Source organism: Pan troglodytes, chromosome 21, assembly GCF_028858775.2.
Source record: "Pan troglodytes isolate AG18354 chromosome 21, NHGRI_mPanTro3-v2.0_pri, whole genome shotgun sequence".
Lineage (NCBI taxonomy): Eukaryota > Metazoa > Chordata > Mammalia > Primates > Hominidae > Pan > Pan troglodytes.
The window spans coordinates 11326957-11343043 of NC_072419.2; the positions used below are offsets into that span (position 1 = coordinate 11326957).

At 43.6% G+C, this 16087-nt stretch overlaps 1 long non-coding RNA gene and 1 pseudogene across 1 annotated transcript; both read right to left on the minus strand.

The window, feature by feature from the left end:
* Positions 1–2056: 2056 nt before the first annotated feature.
* Positions 2057–11410, minus strand: LOC134809170 (uncharacterized). Its single transcript, XR_010154198.1, has 2 exons — positions 10882–11410; positions 2057–3858 (listed from the first exon to the last, which is right to left on the minus strand). It is a non-coding gene; the product is annotated as an uncharacterized LOC134809170 (long non-coding RNA).
* Positions 6421–8312, minus strand: LOC104003524 (isopentenyl-diphosphate Delta-isomerase 1-like; annotated as a pseudogene).
* Positions 11411–16087: the final 4677 nt, after the last annotated feature.

A 16087-nucleotide genomic window follows, 5' to 3' on the forward strand; every position in this document is an offset into this window, starting at 1 on the left:
CTCAAGTTTTCTGACAACAAGTGACTGGATTGGGGTGGTGGCTGATTGGGTCAAGGACCCCAGGCCCTACATCGTACCTATGGTGTGGTCACATCTTTTTCCTGCACCCAAGACTTTTCGTCATGGCTGTAGACGGATGGACACGTGCACCCTAAGCTGTCTCTGTGTTGCTGCATGACACATCCTGAGTCTACCAGAGTCTCTACTGAAATGTGACAGCAGGGCCCATGTACCTTCATGTAACCAGCACTGTCACAGACCACACCTGCCAGGCGAGTGATCAAGACAGACATGACATCATGACCAGTTTCAGTTTTTCTGGCTCAGACACCACTCTGTTGAGGAGCAGACTTCTTGGTGAGCCTGGCTCAGGCCAGAGGCTAAGAGTTTGCTGTCTCCCCAGAGGCCACGAGTCAGAGATGAGCGAGGGCTTCCTCTTCCCTTATCCTCAGTGCTGGCAGAAGACCCCATTTCAGTGGGCACCCAGCTTCCCCAGTGGAAGAAAAAGGAGCCCAACCCTCATGCCTCTGGGAATGCATCCCTACAAAATGGGAATAACTCAAGATATTCCCTGCAAAATGAGACTAAAATACTATGCCTTTGAGAAATCTCAAAGCACATTCCAGATCATCCAAAGACTGCCCCGGAAAAACAGACTCAGCTTTGGCAAATGGGAGCCTTCCCCTGGGCCCGTGGCTTTAGGGAGCCTCACTTTGGAGCAGGAGCACGCACAGGGAAGCGACCGAGATTCCACCCCCAGAGCACTAAAGCCCCGAGGCCTCCCTCCCACAGTGAGCCCCAGACCCCAAACAGAGGGTGGAGAATCTGCTCCTCTGGCATTGGATGAGAGGCCTCAGACCGAAATGAGCCCCATGCACTGACCATGCCCCTTCTAAAGGGATCTTCCTGGTCAGCACAAAGCTGACCCCCCAAAAGAGCTCATCCTCCAATACTCAAGTGTCATCCCTGTACCCTGGACTGAACTGTAATGGGCACACAAATTCCCTGGAATCTTGGTGAAATGCACCTTCTGCTTCAGCAGGTTTGGGGTGGACCAGATTCTACATTCCTTTTCTTTTCTTTTTTCTTTTTTTTTTTTTTTTTGAGTCAGTTTCACTCTTGTTGCCCAGGCTGGAGTGCAATGGTGCCATCTCGGCTCACCACAACCTCTGCCTCCCAGATTCAAGCGATTCTACTGCCCCAGCCTCCTGATTAGCTGGGATTATAGGCATGCACCACCACGCCCGGCTAATTTTGTATTTTTAGTAGAGATGGGGTGTCTGTCCATGTTGGTCAGCCTAGTCTCGAACTCCGGACCTCAGGTGACCCGCCTGCCTCGGCCTCCCAAAGGCTGGGATTACAGGCATGAGCCACCGCGCTGAGTCCCAGATTCTACATTTCTAACAAGTGTCACTGCCTCCTCCAAGATGCCCTGTACCCTAAACTGAACTTCATCCCTCCATCCGCCCCTCCCACCCTCCCATCTGTCCTGGGGATTCCCAGATCTTATTTTAATGCAAACCCTTTTGTGAGAAAGCATTGCTTTCTTAAACAATGCAAATTGTTTTGACTCCAACAGGTTTGGCTATAATCTGTCGAAGGAAATTGGCAGAAGGCCAGAGAGGAACTAGAGGAAGCTGGAAGCAGGCAGTTCAAGGCCAGATGAACTCACACAGCTGCCCTCCCTGGATGGTGGGAGGTGGGTGGTGGGGAGGGAGAGGGGAGGTACTGGTTGTGGGGAGGAGACCTTCCATACACCCCGTGTCCAAGGGAGAATTACATGCACAGGCTTATCAGAGGTGACACCAGCATCCAGCAGGGAAAGGTGTTTTGCAACCAGGGGCTCCATGCTCAAAAAAATAACATTCAGCACCAAGGAGAGGGATTTTCAAGAACGAAGCAGAGGGCAAGGGGCAGGCAGGGTCCTGGCTAGGTGCAAGCCATGTCGGTTGTGTTGTGCTGGAATTTCAAAATCTGTAATTAAGATTCTAATTTTTTTAATTGGCTGTTTTGGTTCGGGGCTACTTAGCAATCAAGAACAAAATGGAGGCGCTTATGACGTCTCTTAAATATCGTTTATTCCTGTCGTGCCCAAGCCAAATCATGTCATCACCTCTGATTTCCTGGGGCAAACAAATAGAGGAAGCAGGAAGCAAAGGGCTGGTGGGTTTTCCTTAGCTTTGGGCCCACTTCGGATAGCCAAATGGTGGAAGCCTCCACCCAAAGTTAACGGGCTTTCTAGGCTCATTTGCACAAGAGCAGACTCCAAGAAGTTTCCTCTGGAATTTCAAACGTGATGTGGTCTGCAAATCTGCTCCCTGTCAGCTAAGAAGATGTTGACCTGTGCAGATGGCTGTTTCCAGAAGTCGAGCTGTCAGACTCTTTCCAAGGGCAGGACCCAGGCCTCCCCCATCTGTCTGTGGAGCCCTCATAAGCAGCATCCTGCCTTAGAGATGGGTTTTACTTAGAATTACAGAACATTTTTCCTCTGGGCATTATCTCAGCTCCTAACTTATGTTTAACATTTGAGCTAATGTCCTTCTTTGCCTCATCTTGGGCATTTTGTGGATTTGTTCATGCTTCCACTCGACAAACATGCATTCAATTCCTGCCATGAGTCTGTCTGCTCCGTGCGGGAGCTGTAATGGTGGGCAACAGAGGCAACGTGCCTGCTGTTAGGTGTTTTGTTCTGGTGGCACACGCATGCATGTATAACCAGAGGTGTGCTAGTGTACCAGCTCTATGCCCGAGTAGGGGTGAGGGAGCCCTAATTTGTACTATTTGCCAATTTCTATGATGTAAATGGTGACCCAGCCAATTTCAAGTTACCCACACTCACTGAATGTGGAGTTAATAGAGATGTGTATGTTCATCTCTCAGAAGCCTGTTTGACCTGCTCCAGCACAATTAATTTAATTTAACTGTTTACTTTGTAACCTTTACACATATTAATTCACTCCTATAAACAATATCATAGCTCTTCCAAATCAGAGCTGAAGTCATCTCAACTGGGAGGCTATTGATGGATTGGCAATGGTCCTCCAGGTCGCTCTCCCTTCCATGCAGACACCTAGGTGAAAGCCCAGCCCAGGTAGGCACAGGAAGAGCCGAGGCCAGAGCGGAAGAGAAATGGCACATGGAGCTGCCACTGGAGTTGAGGATTATTTAGCAGTAAATCTTTTTTGTTTTCTATTGCATGCCTGGCAGTCCACTGGAATCTGCAGATGCCACAATGAATGAGTCACTGCCACTGCCTTCAAGGTGCTCACAGTCTGATGCAGAAAGGATAACGGCCATGCAGTGTGGGGAAGTGTTGTGTTAGACATGGGAATTAGCAAGAAAGGTTTGCTAGAGAAGGGAAGTCTGAAAGGATGGATGGAGGCATCCAGGTGGAGAAGATGGGAAAGATGTAGAATCACTGCAAAAAAGAAAACAAGACTATGCTGCATTCAAGGAGCTGCAAGCGGTCCAGTACAGTGGGGATGTGGGCACGGATGGAGGAGAGTGACAAGATGAGGCCAGAGAATGAAAGGAGCAAGATCTGCAAAGATCCCTCTGGCTTGCCGTATGTTCTCTTGGGAAGCACTTCTCCAACCATAACGGGCACACAAATTCCCTGGGATCTTGGCAAAATGCAGCTTCTGCTTCAGCAGGTTTGGGATGGACCAGATTCTACATTTCTAACAAGCTCCCTGGTTATGTTGATGCTGCTGGTCCATGGACTATCGTTTGTATAGCAAGGGTGTAAGGAAGAGGACAGCACTGAAGGGTGTTAGGAAGGTGGATTTCACGATCAGGCTTGCATTTCTAAAGATGACTCTAGGTGCTGGGGGCAGGATGGGCTGCAGGCAGCCACAGCTGCAGGAGCAATGGAAGAGAAAAAGAAGGTTAAGAGTTAAGTCTAGGTTAGGTGCGGTGGCTCATGCCTCTTATCCAAACACTTTGGGAGGCTAAGACGGAAGGACCACTTGACCCAGGAGTTCGAGACCAGCCTGGGCAACATGGCGAGACCCCGTCTCTACAAGAAATAAAAACTCAGCCAGGCGTGGTGATATGCACCTGTAGTCCCAGCTACTTGGGAAGCTGAAATGGGAGGATCGCTTGAGCCCAGGAGGTCAAGGCTGCAGTGAGCCATGATCCTGCTGTTGCACTCCAGCCTGGGCAACAGAGCAAGACCCTTCTCAAAAAAAAAAGAATGAGTTAAATCTGGCACGTTGATGAGCTTGAGGGATCCCATCTGCTTTTTGTCAGGCTTCTTGTCCTCACCACCTGTCTCACTTGTTTCTCCTCCCAAGGTGGATGTGGAGCCCCCAGGATTCTTCGTACTCCAGGACATCTTCTCGGGCCTCTGTGTGCCAGCTTGTGCAGCATGACTTGGCTTTACAGAATTGGGCAAAGTCATGCTTCATGTCACTCAGTCCTGTTTCAGAGCGAAGTCATTTATTTTAGGGGAAGATCTATTTCAGTAGCTTTATTTTTTTATGTAGTAATTTTTATTGTTTTTCCTTTTCAATAAAATAAATACTTGCTACGCAGTTTCTCCTGAAATTATAAATTAACTGTTCAGGGTTAGCAAAGCATGAGTTATTCTATTGAATCTATAAAACATTCAGCTTTAAAAGAAACAGATTTTTATTTTTTTCTCATTACACATTATTATATAACCTTTAAGGATAATAAAGCTGTGTTAAGATTTAAAATTTGAGAAATCTAGCTATACCAAGTTTTTAAAAGTGCATTAATCAAGGCTAAATTTTAAATATTGATATATACATATTTCATAATCTGAATCTGTTTAACGTGAACACTAGCCTTTCTTTCTGTTATTTTTTTTTTCCCTAAAAGATGGCTTGACTTTGCAGAACACTGGTTCTCAACTACTGGTGACTTTGCCTCCCTGGGAACATTTGGAAATATCTGATGTAATTTTTGTTGTCATCGGGGCGGAGGAGATAATGGCATTCAGTGAGTAGAACCCAAGGATGCTGCTAAACATCCTACAATGCATAGGATGGAACCCCATAACAAAGAAATATGCAGCCCAAATGTCAACCATGCCAAGGTTAAGAAACCCTGTTGTAAAGTGCAACTCAATTCCCATTTTATGAATAGCCTCTCTGTTCAATGTAATTCTGAAAACACAGACTTGACTAATTTGCATATACTACTTAAAAGAATATTTAACCTAACCAATGTCATTACCAAAAGCAATGGTTGACTTTAAGTATCAAGTGATACTTCCAGAATGATTAAACCACAAAGTCAGCTTAGAAAGATAGAAATTGGGACATATTATTTATATACCATTTAATTGTTCTTGAATCTGCTCTACCAGTCTAATCTATTAATATGGAAAGTTAATTAGAACTGTTTTCAGTTAGCTAAGCACATAGTTTCCTTTGAACACTTTTCTGAACTATGACAAAAATTAAATTATATATAAAGCACCTGGGAAATAGAAAAGCACTCTACAAATGTTCTCAAAATGTTTGTTGCAACATGTGAAAAGTGAAGAGCTTTACCTACTTGTCCAAACTTGTCATGAACATGTGTTTGGACAGTTAAATTAATTTTTATTTGTTCTCTCTTTTTTACAATGATCTCTTATACATGACTTTTACAAATATCAGTGCGTATATATAGTATGTGTGATACAAGAGAAAGCAAATGTGTTTTTCACACATGTAAAGTATCAAGGTGGCATATGAGTATTCTAATTGGGAGCCAACTTTTTTTCAAATTATTCTAAGTTTTGGGGGTTTTATGGTTTTTTGTTTGTTTGTTTTTTATTTTTTGAGACGGAGTCTCACTCTGTCGCCCAGGCTGGAGTTGCAGCGGCACGACCTTGGCTCATAGCAACCTCCCGTCTCTCGGGTTCAAGCAATTCTCCTGCCTCAGCCTCCCAAGTAGCTGGGATTACAGGCACCTGCCACCATGCCTGGCTAATTTTTTGTATTTTTAGAGAGACAGGGTTTCACCATGTTGGCCAGGTTGGTCTCGATCTCCTGACCTCAGGTGATCCACCCACCTCGGCCTCCCAAAGTGCTGGGATTATAGTCATGAGCTGCCATGCCCAGTCTTTTTTTTTTTTTTTTTGACAGGATCTCATTCTATCATCCAGGCTGGAGTTCAGTGGCATGATCATGGTTCAATGTAGCCTCGACCTCCCAGGATCAAGCGATCTTCCTGCGTCAGCCTCCTGACTAACTGGGACCACAGACATGCACCACCATGCCCAGCTAATTTTTTGTATTTTTAGTAAAGACAGGGTTTCACCATGTTGCCCAGGTTGGTCTCGACCTCCTGGGCTCAAGCGATCCGCCTGCCCCAGCCTTCCAAATTACTGGGATTACAAGGCGTGAGCCACTGTGCCCAGCCTATTCTAAGGTTAAGTAGAGAAAGTTTTCAGTACTTTATTAATCATTTATCTCCACATCCACATCCTATATATTTTTCATGGTCAATAAACTGATTCAAATGACTTAAGTTATCCCACCATTTAAAGAGAAAAGTCTCTATAATAACTTGAAATCATGGTGTTATTTTAATTTCACCAATGACTACTTTTCTCAGAAGTTCTAGCTCTTCCTTTGACACACAGAAAATAGCTTTTCATCTCACTGGGATCTGAATTCGAAGTTATGTTCTTCCTCACAAACAAAATATAATCAGTTTTATGTTCTCCCCAGATGCCATCAGATTGAACTTCGCTGCAAGTTGATATTAGATAATAGGTTTCTTCTGGAGGAGCCTCTTCCATGGGAATTCCTAATTCAGCTTTTAGATGCCTCTGTGCTACTCAACTTATGCCAATGACATCATTTCTCTCAAGCTTGTCTGGATTACTTAATGGATGACTACAAACAAGTATTGGTGAAACTGGCTCAAAAGGTAATTTCAGCATCTGATCTCTGCTGTCACAGTAGCTCATTTTGGTGTTGAGTAAGAAGACACTAAGAGCTTGATGCAATAATCCATTCCCAAAGTTTTCATTCACGTGACAATTCTTCTTGGTCTCAGTTCCAATATTACTGTCATTTTCATCAATAAGAATACACTTCTCTGTGATGCACAATGGTTCACACCTGTCATCCCAACATTTTGAGAGGCCAAAGTGGGAGGATCGTTTGAGGCCAGGAGTTCATGACCAGCCTGGGCAACATAGCGAGATCCTGTCTCTGCAAAAATTTTAAAAATTCATTGAGTGTGGTGGTGCATGCCTGTAATCTCAGCTAATCAGGAAGCTGAGGCAGAAGGATCACTTGAGCCCAGGAGGTCAAGGCTGCAGTGAACCATGATCACACCACTGCACTCTGGCCTGGGTCACAGGGCAAGACCCTGACTCTAAAAAATTAATAAATAATGAATTTGTAAAAAGAATACACTTGTCTATGAGGAGTTGAACTTGTTGCTCTTGGAGATGTCCAATGCCTGTCTAAAGCATGGTCACAGGATGTCTGATCTGCCCTAAAAGACAGGCCTGGCACAAGGGTGGCATCAGTGCTGGGCTCAGGTGTGCCTTGGGAGCTTTATAAATGGCTGTCCCTGGAGTATATGGTCAAGACCTAAAGAGTGGCCATTTGTGTTTTCTAATCAAGCTTTACTGAATTTTAGAGGGGAATCATGTATAATGAGATTGGCAAGGGGAATTATGTATAATGAGATTTGCAAAAATCCTACAATGTCCTGCTCTGGAAAGTCCACAGTCTACAGTGATAGGGAAACATCAGAGGTGCAAAAGGAACTTGGGGATTTGCTATGGGAGCTCAAAGGCAGACACATAGCTGGTCCTAGGACATTAGAAATGAGACTTGGGCAGAGTCCAGGAAAAAGTGAGAGAATGGAGCAGAAAAAGGTGCCCTGATAAACCTGTACTGGGCTGTGTGGCATGGGCAGAACTTGTTATCTCTTTCCAGCTCTGTAAGCCCAAGGCTTTCTATTAGCTTTTAGGCCTTGATATTTGTATCATTTTATGAGTCTATTAGGCTCAAAAACGTCTTTGTTAAGCATTTACAAAACATTTGTTTGAAAACTATTCTGCGTGAAAACATGTTGAATTCGGTGAAAGAAAACAGTACGTCATCAAGTGTTTTGGCACAAACCTTACTTTTAGCTTTTAGGGCTGGATATTTGTATCCTTCTGTGAGTGCCCACTGGGCCCAAAAATGTCTTTTCTGAGCTTCTATGAAACGTGTGTTTGAAACTGTTCTACGTGAAAACATGTTGAATTTGGTGAAAGAAAACAGAACATCATCAAGGTTTTTGGCAGAAACCAGGATTTTATCTTTTAGGGCTGGATATTTGGGCAACATAGTGGGACCTCATCTCTACAAAAAATAAAAATACATTAGCTGGGTGTGGTGGCATATGCCTGTAGTCCCAGCTAATCAGAAGGCTGAGGCTGGAGGATTGCTTAAGCCCAGGAATTTGAGGCTGCAGTGAGCTATGATTGCACCACTGCAGTCCACACTGGGTTACAGAGCAGAAGAAAATAAGTGAAGTCTAACATCGAGATTGTAGGCCGGACGTGGTGGCTCACACCTGTAATCCCAGCACTTTGGGAGGCCAAGGTTGGTGGATCACTTGAGGGCAGGAGTTCGAGACAAGCCTGTGCAACATGAAACCCCATAAAAATACAAAAATACAAAAAATTAGCCGGGTGTAGTGGCACACACCTGTAATTTCAGCTACTCTGGAGGCTGAGGCAGGAGAATCACTTGAATCTGGGATTCAAGTGGAGGCTGCAGTGAGCCGAGATCACACCACTGCACTCCAGCCTGGGCAACAGAGCAAGACTCAGTCTCGATTAAATATATAAATAAATAAATAAATAATAAAAATAAAATCAAGATTGTAAATAAACTTGATCAGGTCCAAAGAAAATAGAGTCTTCCTTCATCTTCGCTTATACTTAGATAGCAGGCCATCTCTATGTGAGTTACTCATTGCCTGAGGCTGGATTCACCAAGAAGTAGATGCCAAGTCAAGGATTCATGTACAAGTTGTTTATTCGGGAGGGGATCCCTGGAAATGCTGCAAGTGGGGAATGGAAAAAGGGAAGGGAAGGTAGCCCAAAAAGGCTGTGTTAGCATGTTTATTGCATGGCCAACCGGAGCTTCACTCTTCTTGGGAGGCCCCTGGATGCCAGAGTAGAACATATTCCTCAGGGTTATGCTGCCTGCAGGGCGAGGGAGCTGGGGAATTTATACACCAAGATCTGTCCACCATTGGTTAAGGACAGCTCCCAAAGGCTATACTTCCCTAATAGTTCCAACCTGCTGAGTGCATAGGCTGAGTGGGCTTCCGAGCATGCTGGTCCCATCTCCTAATGATGAGAGGTGGAGGCACAGGAGAATGTAAACAAATGGCAAAGACACTTAAATACATGAGAAAATGAGTCCAACCTGAACTTTGACTTTTCTGGGTGGCCCACTCATCCCACTAACTACCATATCTTCATTTCGTCTGCTTTTTGCAAAGAACAGACAATTCCAAACAGCCAAGCCTAACAAGTAGCTCATCTTAGCTTGTGGATTCAGAGCACTGGTGGCCTCTCCACCTCCAATTGACACCAGAAAACATATAAATACCTCTAAACATGCTTTGGGTATTTGTTTTTCTAATTGCAAATATTATACCATAACTTAGTTTGAAGGCTTTGTAAAGAATATGCCAGAAACATCTAATATTAGCCCTAAAAACTAGGGCAATCTTTTTTTTAACAGAAGAGTGTTCATATAAACATCAAAAGATGTGATGAGAGTAGTTTCACCTTCTAATCATAGAAATTATAGAGCTATTTCATGAAAGAGGTGCTTTATCAGCTCATCTTGAGTGAATGTTAAAGATGAAGATATGGCTAGTATCTCCAGAGTCTACTGTCTCAGAGATGTAGCCCAAAGTTGTAAGACTGAGTGCCTTGAGGTAGGGAACAGGAAGCAACAGGGTCTCCAGGTTCACTGAGGAGTACTGACCTGCAATGCGATTCCTACATCAGCAAAGGTCTTCTTTCCATCGTTAGAGGACTCCTGGATTTGCTATGCCTATCCTGATGGCTTCCTACATGAGACCATCCATTCACACTTGGCCCTTACCCAGGCCTGAAATTCTCCCCAGTTGCACTCCACCCACTTATGCCTATCACCTAGCTCAAAGCCAGTAAAGCTCATCTCTGAACCAGCAAAGATTCCCTTTATCCCATCAAAATGTCCTTAACATCTATCCTAAGGTCATGCAGCATGATCTTACTTTGCTGACATTCTTTCCTTCTTCTGTGGATTCCCAAGCAGAGTACAGATGTACAGATTCCTTGGGAGATAAGAGCTGGAATTTCGGCTTCTTCTTTTTTTTTTTTTTTTGAGACGGAGTAGGCTGGAGTGCGGTGGTGCAATCTCTGCTCACTGCAACCTCCGACTCCCTGGTTCAAGCTATTCTCCTGCCTCAGCCTCCCAGGCAGCTGAATTACAGGCACACACCACCACGCTCAGCTAATTTTTGTATTTTTAGTAGAGACGGGGTTTCACCATGTTGGCCAGGATGGTCTCGATCTCCTGACCTCATGATTTACCTGCCTTGGCCTCCCAAAGTGCTGGGATTACAGGCGTGAGCCACCGCACCCGGCCTCATCTTCTTTTATATCCCACACAGCACCCAACACAGAGCACAAAGCTAAGCGCATCGATTCAGCCACTGACTGACTGAATAAATGAATACATGCTATCTTGCTTGTAGAAGCCCAGATTCCTCCTTCTTACGACTCCCACACCCACTTAGGAGATTCTATTATGTCTTAAGAGAAGTTACATCTCCATTAGTGTCAAAGCAACATTATATAAGTGGCTCAACGTGATCAGGCATGAATTTCTTTGTTTTCCCACTCACCTGAAAGCCCAAAAACAATCCAGGTGGTGGTAAACACTTCTGATTCTTCAAAGAAAACGGAAGAAAGCGATCCCTACCGTCTATTTTGAATCTACCGTTTTTTGTTTTTGACTGTCTTTTAAATCTATTCAAAATCCTTTAAGGGCATTTCACCATGCATGGGAGAAGGTCATGGCTCCTCAACAAATTGCAAGAGGCCTTTTACAGGCTAGACTCTGCCTTGTTCTCCAAGCTCACCTTCCATAATCCTGATGTGCTCCATATTGCCAGACTCTTTCAAGTCCTTCCCCGCCCTGCGGAGAATCCCTACTCACACCTCAGGACCAGCTCAGACATGGTCTCCAGGAGACCTTTTCTAAGATCCTATGTGAGGTAACTAGCCCCCTTGGCACGTTGTGACATAATTATTCACTTTCATGTACATGTCCCGTAGTGAACTACGAGCACCTCCAGACCTTACCCTGCGTTTGGTCGCCTTGCTCTCCTCTCTGCAGCTGGCACCCAATCTTTCCAGGCTTTCTTTAGGGACTGGAGCCCTTGGGATGGGGTCCTCGATGCTTTTCCACCTGCCTGGCTTCTAAATTCCACTAAGATCCTGTCCCATTCTCTTGGAAACACTAGAACTTACTCTGACATGCCCTGTGGAAGTTATTTCTCCACTGCTGTTCAAACCCACTCCCAGACCTGGCCTTCCCTGAGGAGAGCATCTCAGCCAAATCCAACTGCCTGTAGCTCAAGTTTCCTTGCGGGGGGGCGCTGGCCTCATCCTGTTAGGTCGTCCTAGAGCCACAGGAAGAATCAATGTTCCAGTGTCAGCAGGAAGAATCAATGTTCCAGTGTCAGCCAGCAGGGGGCAGTGTGAAAATACACACACCAGGCCCTTTTTTCAAAGGGTCTCGGCTTCCCTGAGGGTGTCTATCTGTGCCTCTATGAAGCATGGCTTGGGTCATTCCTCCAGTCCCATGGCCAGGTGGATCCTTCGTTTACCTTTCATTTCTATTAAATGAGAACATTCTCAATTCACTAACTGGATTGTTGGAAAGGCAGCAAGCTCTGCTAGATAGTTCTAAATATTTGCATCAAATGTGGACCAGAAATTGTGAATCTGCCTTTCAACGCCCTCGGATCGGAGTCAGCAAGCCTGCCACATGCAAAAGTAGGAACGTTAAATACTTGAAGCTGGGAGAGAATAAGTGGGTTTCTAATCCTCTCTGGTGCATTCAGTTCTAGAAAGTGGTTCTTTGTATTCTACTGGAACATTTCTATGTATGGTTTTTTTGTTGTTTGTTTGTTTTTTGAGACAGAGTCTCTCTCTGTTGCTCAGGCTGGAGCACAGTGGCACAATTTCAGCTCACCACAACCTCTGTCTCCCGGGTTCAAGGAATTCTCCTGCCTCAGCCTCCCGAGTAGCTGACATTACAGGCACGTGCCACCACGCCCAGCTAATTTTTGTATTTTTGGTAGAGGCAGGGTTTCACTATGTTGGCCAGGCTGGTGTATGTATGTTTTAAACATGCTTTAAAACAAAATTTCTTTTTAGAGATGGGATCTTGCTATGTTGCCCAGGCTGGAGTGCAGTGGCTATTCACAGGTGTGATCATGGCGCACTGCAGCCTAGAACTACTAGGCTCAAGCAATCCTCCCACCCTAGCCTCCCACGTAATTGAGACTACAGGTATACACCACCATGCCCGGCCTTAAACATGCTTTTAAATGTGTCATAAATCACATTTCTCTGATGAATAAAAAGAATTATCTAATGTTGAGAAAGAGTCAGTGTTTAATCATTTACCTCACAGTGCAGATTTCTTAATGAATTCTGTTATTGAATCCACAGAATTTAACATTATGTTATTTTGGCCCTGAAGGCATAACTTCAAGCCATTCTGGATACTGAATGTGTTGCTGACATACACATTAGCAAATCACTCAGAAGCATATACACTTTATTGCATTATCAGTAACATGAGGAAATATTTCTATATCATGAGAAAGAGCACTTTCTTCTTGATATGTGTGTAATCCCTTGGTCTTGGGAAGCTAAGGCACAGCTTACAAAGGGGTTTTGTATACCCCACTAATTACGTAGCTTAAATCAGGCTGGGTAAACATGTAAACCAAATGCAAATCATCAATCTACATATGTTTAAGAAATAATATAGACATACTGCTGCAGCATGCCTCCCAGGGAGTTCTGGACTTTAAACAGCATCTTATAAATCACCAGCAAGAACAATCAATTAATATTTTGGCTGAGGGTCTTTACCGGACTCCCAAATACCACTGGAGTTAAGCACTGAACCAACACAGGCCAGATGCAAATAAGATTCATTGCTATGGTTTGGATATTTGGCCTCCCCTCCAAAAACAATATCATGTTGAAATTTCATCCCCAATGTCAGAGGTAGGGCCCACTGGGAGGTTTGGGTCATGGGAGTATATCTCTCATGAATGGCTTGCTGCCATCCTCACGGGAGTGAGTTCTCACTCTTAGTTCCCTCAAGAGATAGTTGTTGAAGAGTGTAGAACCTCCTCCTCCCTCCTCTTGCCTCCTCTCTCCCCATGTGATCTGCCCACAGTGGTTCACCTTTCCCTTCCACCATGAGTAGAAGCAGCCGGAGGCCCTCATCAGAAGCAGGTATTGGTGCTATGCTTTTTGTACAGTCTGCAGAACCATGAACCAAGTAAACCTATTTTCTTTATACATTACCAAGCCTTAAGTATTCTTTTATAACAACACAAGCAGGCTAAGATAACCCCATCTATGGTCAGTCACCAAGGCCTCTTCTCTCATATGAGTTTTGTACCTTACTCTATTTAATAAAGTTTGTTCTCATGGGGATATGCATTAACAATTCTGATACGTGCATACTGAAATTGAAAATTAATTAAACAAATGGTGGATGGTAGGAGCCAGGTTGCTCACTGTTGGAATGCAAATTTACAGATAAGCCAGGGGAGAAGGCTAGAATGATCCACTTGGTAACAGAGCGGAGTTGGAGGCATCAGTATGAACTCATGTCTAGCTTAATACAGGGGCAGAAGATTCCATATAGAAATATGTATAGATATGTGATATCCATAGGTTAGTATACACATTAATATTTCCTTGCTCTGTCATCTGAGAAGGACTAAAAGAAACAGCACCCCAGTAGCAAAAAGCATACCTAGCACCCAGAATTTGGTTTCTAATAACACTCTCCAATGAAAGGTACCAGGGCTCCTTAGAGAAATGGCCAATTCTATGCCTCTGACAGAAATATGCAAAAGGAGCCTGGAGTATTTTGTAGTGCCAGAAAATAAGGAGGCACTCAAAAACAATCAAAAAACAAATGCATATTAATGGAGCTACATCAAAGAAACACAGGAGCCAACTGAGAGTGCTCCCAACGGCCAAAGCTGGAACAATTTGAGCAACAAAATAAAGCAGTGCTGGACTATCATTCAACGTATAAAATAAATACCCCTGAGTCCTCACTATTGCAAATAAATGATTGAATAAATTAATAAATGGGGGAGGAGGGACAAGTCCCTTGGACAGATAAATTTCAAATAATTTATGCAGATACTCTGCCTCAAGGGGGTGAGGCATAACTCCTGACTCATTAAATGTGGAGTAAGCATAGTGACTTCCTTCCTAAGAGGACAGTATGGAATGGGGGAGAAGAGTAACCTTAGAGTGGAGGACCCTGACACATACGACCTCAGCCAGGTGATGAAGGTCAACATCAGTGGTGATCAATCATGTTGATCATATGTACTTCTGATGTGATGTGAGGAAAGCAGCACTTTACTTCTGTGGACTTCCTCTCAAAAACTCATAACCCCAGTCAAGTCAAGAGAAAAACATTAGACAAATTTAATAAATAGGCATTTGGGAAAATATCTGAGCAGTACTTCTCAAAACTATCAAGGTCACCAAAAACAAGGAAAGTCTAAGAAACTGTCACAGCTAGAGGAGCCCAAGGAGACACGATTATCATGTATCAGTGCTAGTTCATTCCTTCTAACAAATGTGCCGTACTCATGCAAGATGTTAACAAAGGGAACATTGGCCATGGGTATATGGGAACACTCTGTACTATCTTCTCAATTTTTCTATAAGTTTGAAACAGTTCTAAACAAAAAAAAGTCTTTTAAAAATACAATCAAGGCCAGGTGCAGTGACTCAGGCCTGTAATCCCAACACTGTGGGAGGACCACTTGAGCCCAAGGAGTTTGAGGCCAGCCTGGGCAATGGGGGGAGACCCTGTCTCTACAAAAAATTTTGGAAATTAACCAGGTATTGTGGTGCACATCTGTGGTCCCAACTACTCAGGAGGCTGAGGTGGGAGGATTGCTGGGGTCCAGGAGGCCAAGGCTGCAGTGAGCCATGATCGTACCACTGCACACCAGCCTGGGTAACAGAGCAAGACCCTATCTCAAAAACAAAAACAAAGAATCTATAAATAAATGAAAAGATTAATATCCACAAAAGGACAAATATTGTATGATTCCATTTATATGAGGTAGCTGGAATAGGCAAATTCTTAAAGACAGTAAATAGAATAGAAGTTACAAGAGGCTGGGAGGGGGAGGAATTAGAGGTTATTGTTTAATGCACTGCACTCCAGCCTGAGCCAAAAAGTGAGACCCTATGTGAAAAAAATAAATAAATACATAAAAATACAATCAACAGAAGAAAAGAAAGTATTTACAATATATAACAGATAACAGATTCTTATATAGACTGTATAAAAAACTTCCAGAATCAATGAGGAAGAGAAATAACCTGATTTTAAAAATTGGCAAAGGATGTGAAAAGGCAATACATGGAAGAAATACAAGTGTCCAAAAAACATAAGAAAAAATACTTAATCTCACTAATAATTAGAGAAACGCACATTCCATTAAAATACCAGTAAGACTGATTTCTCTTCTCACTTTAAAGGTCTGGTGATATCCAATGTTAGCAAGGGTGTGAAGAAACAATGAAAATGTATCCATACAATACTTGTGTAATTAAGTATAAATTGACAAGGGTGAATTTTTAAGGAAACTAAGAGAAAAAGAAAGGCATGATCCCTTTGCCCCATTGTAAAGGAAACTATGACTCGAAAGTAACGGGTGGCTATCTAAATGCCAATAAGCACATAAGAAGGTGCCTAATCTCACTCATCATCAGTTAAATGCAAATTAAAACTATACCCAGATGCTACTATGTACC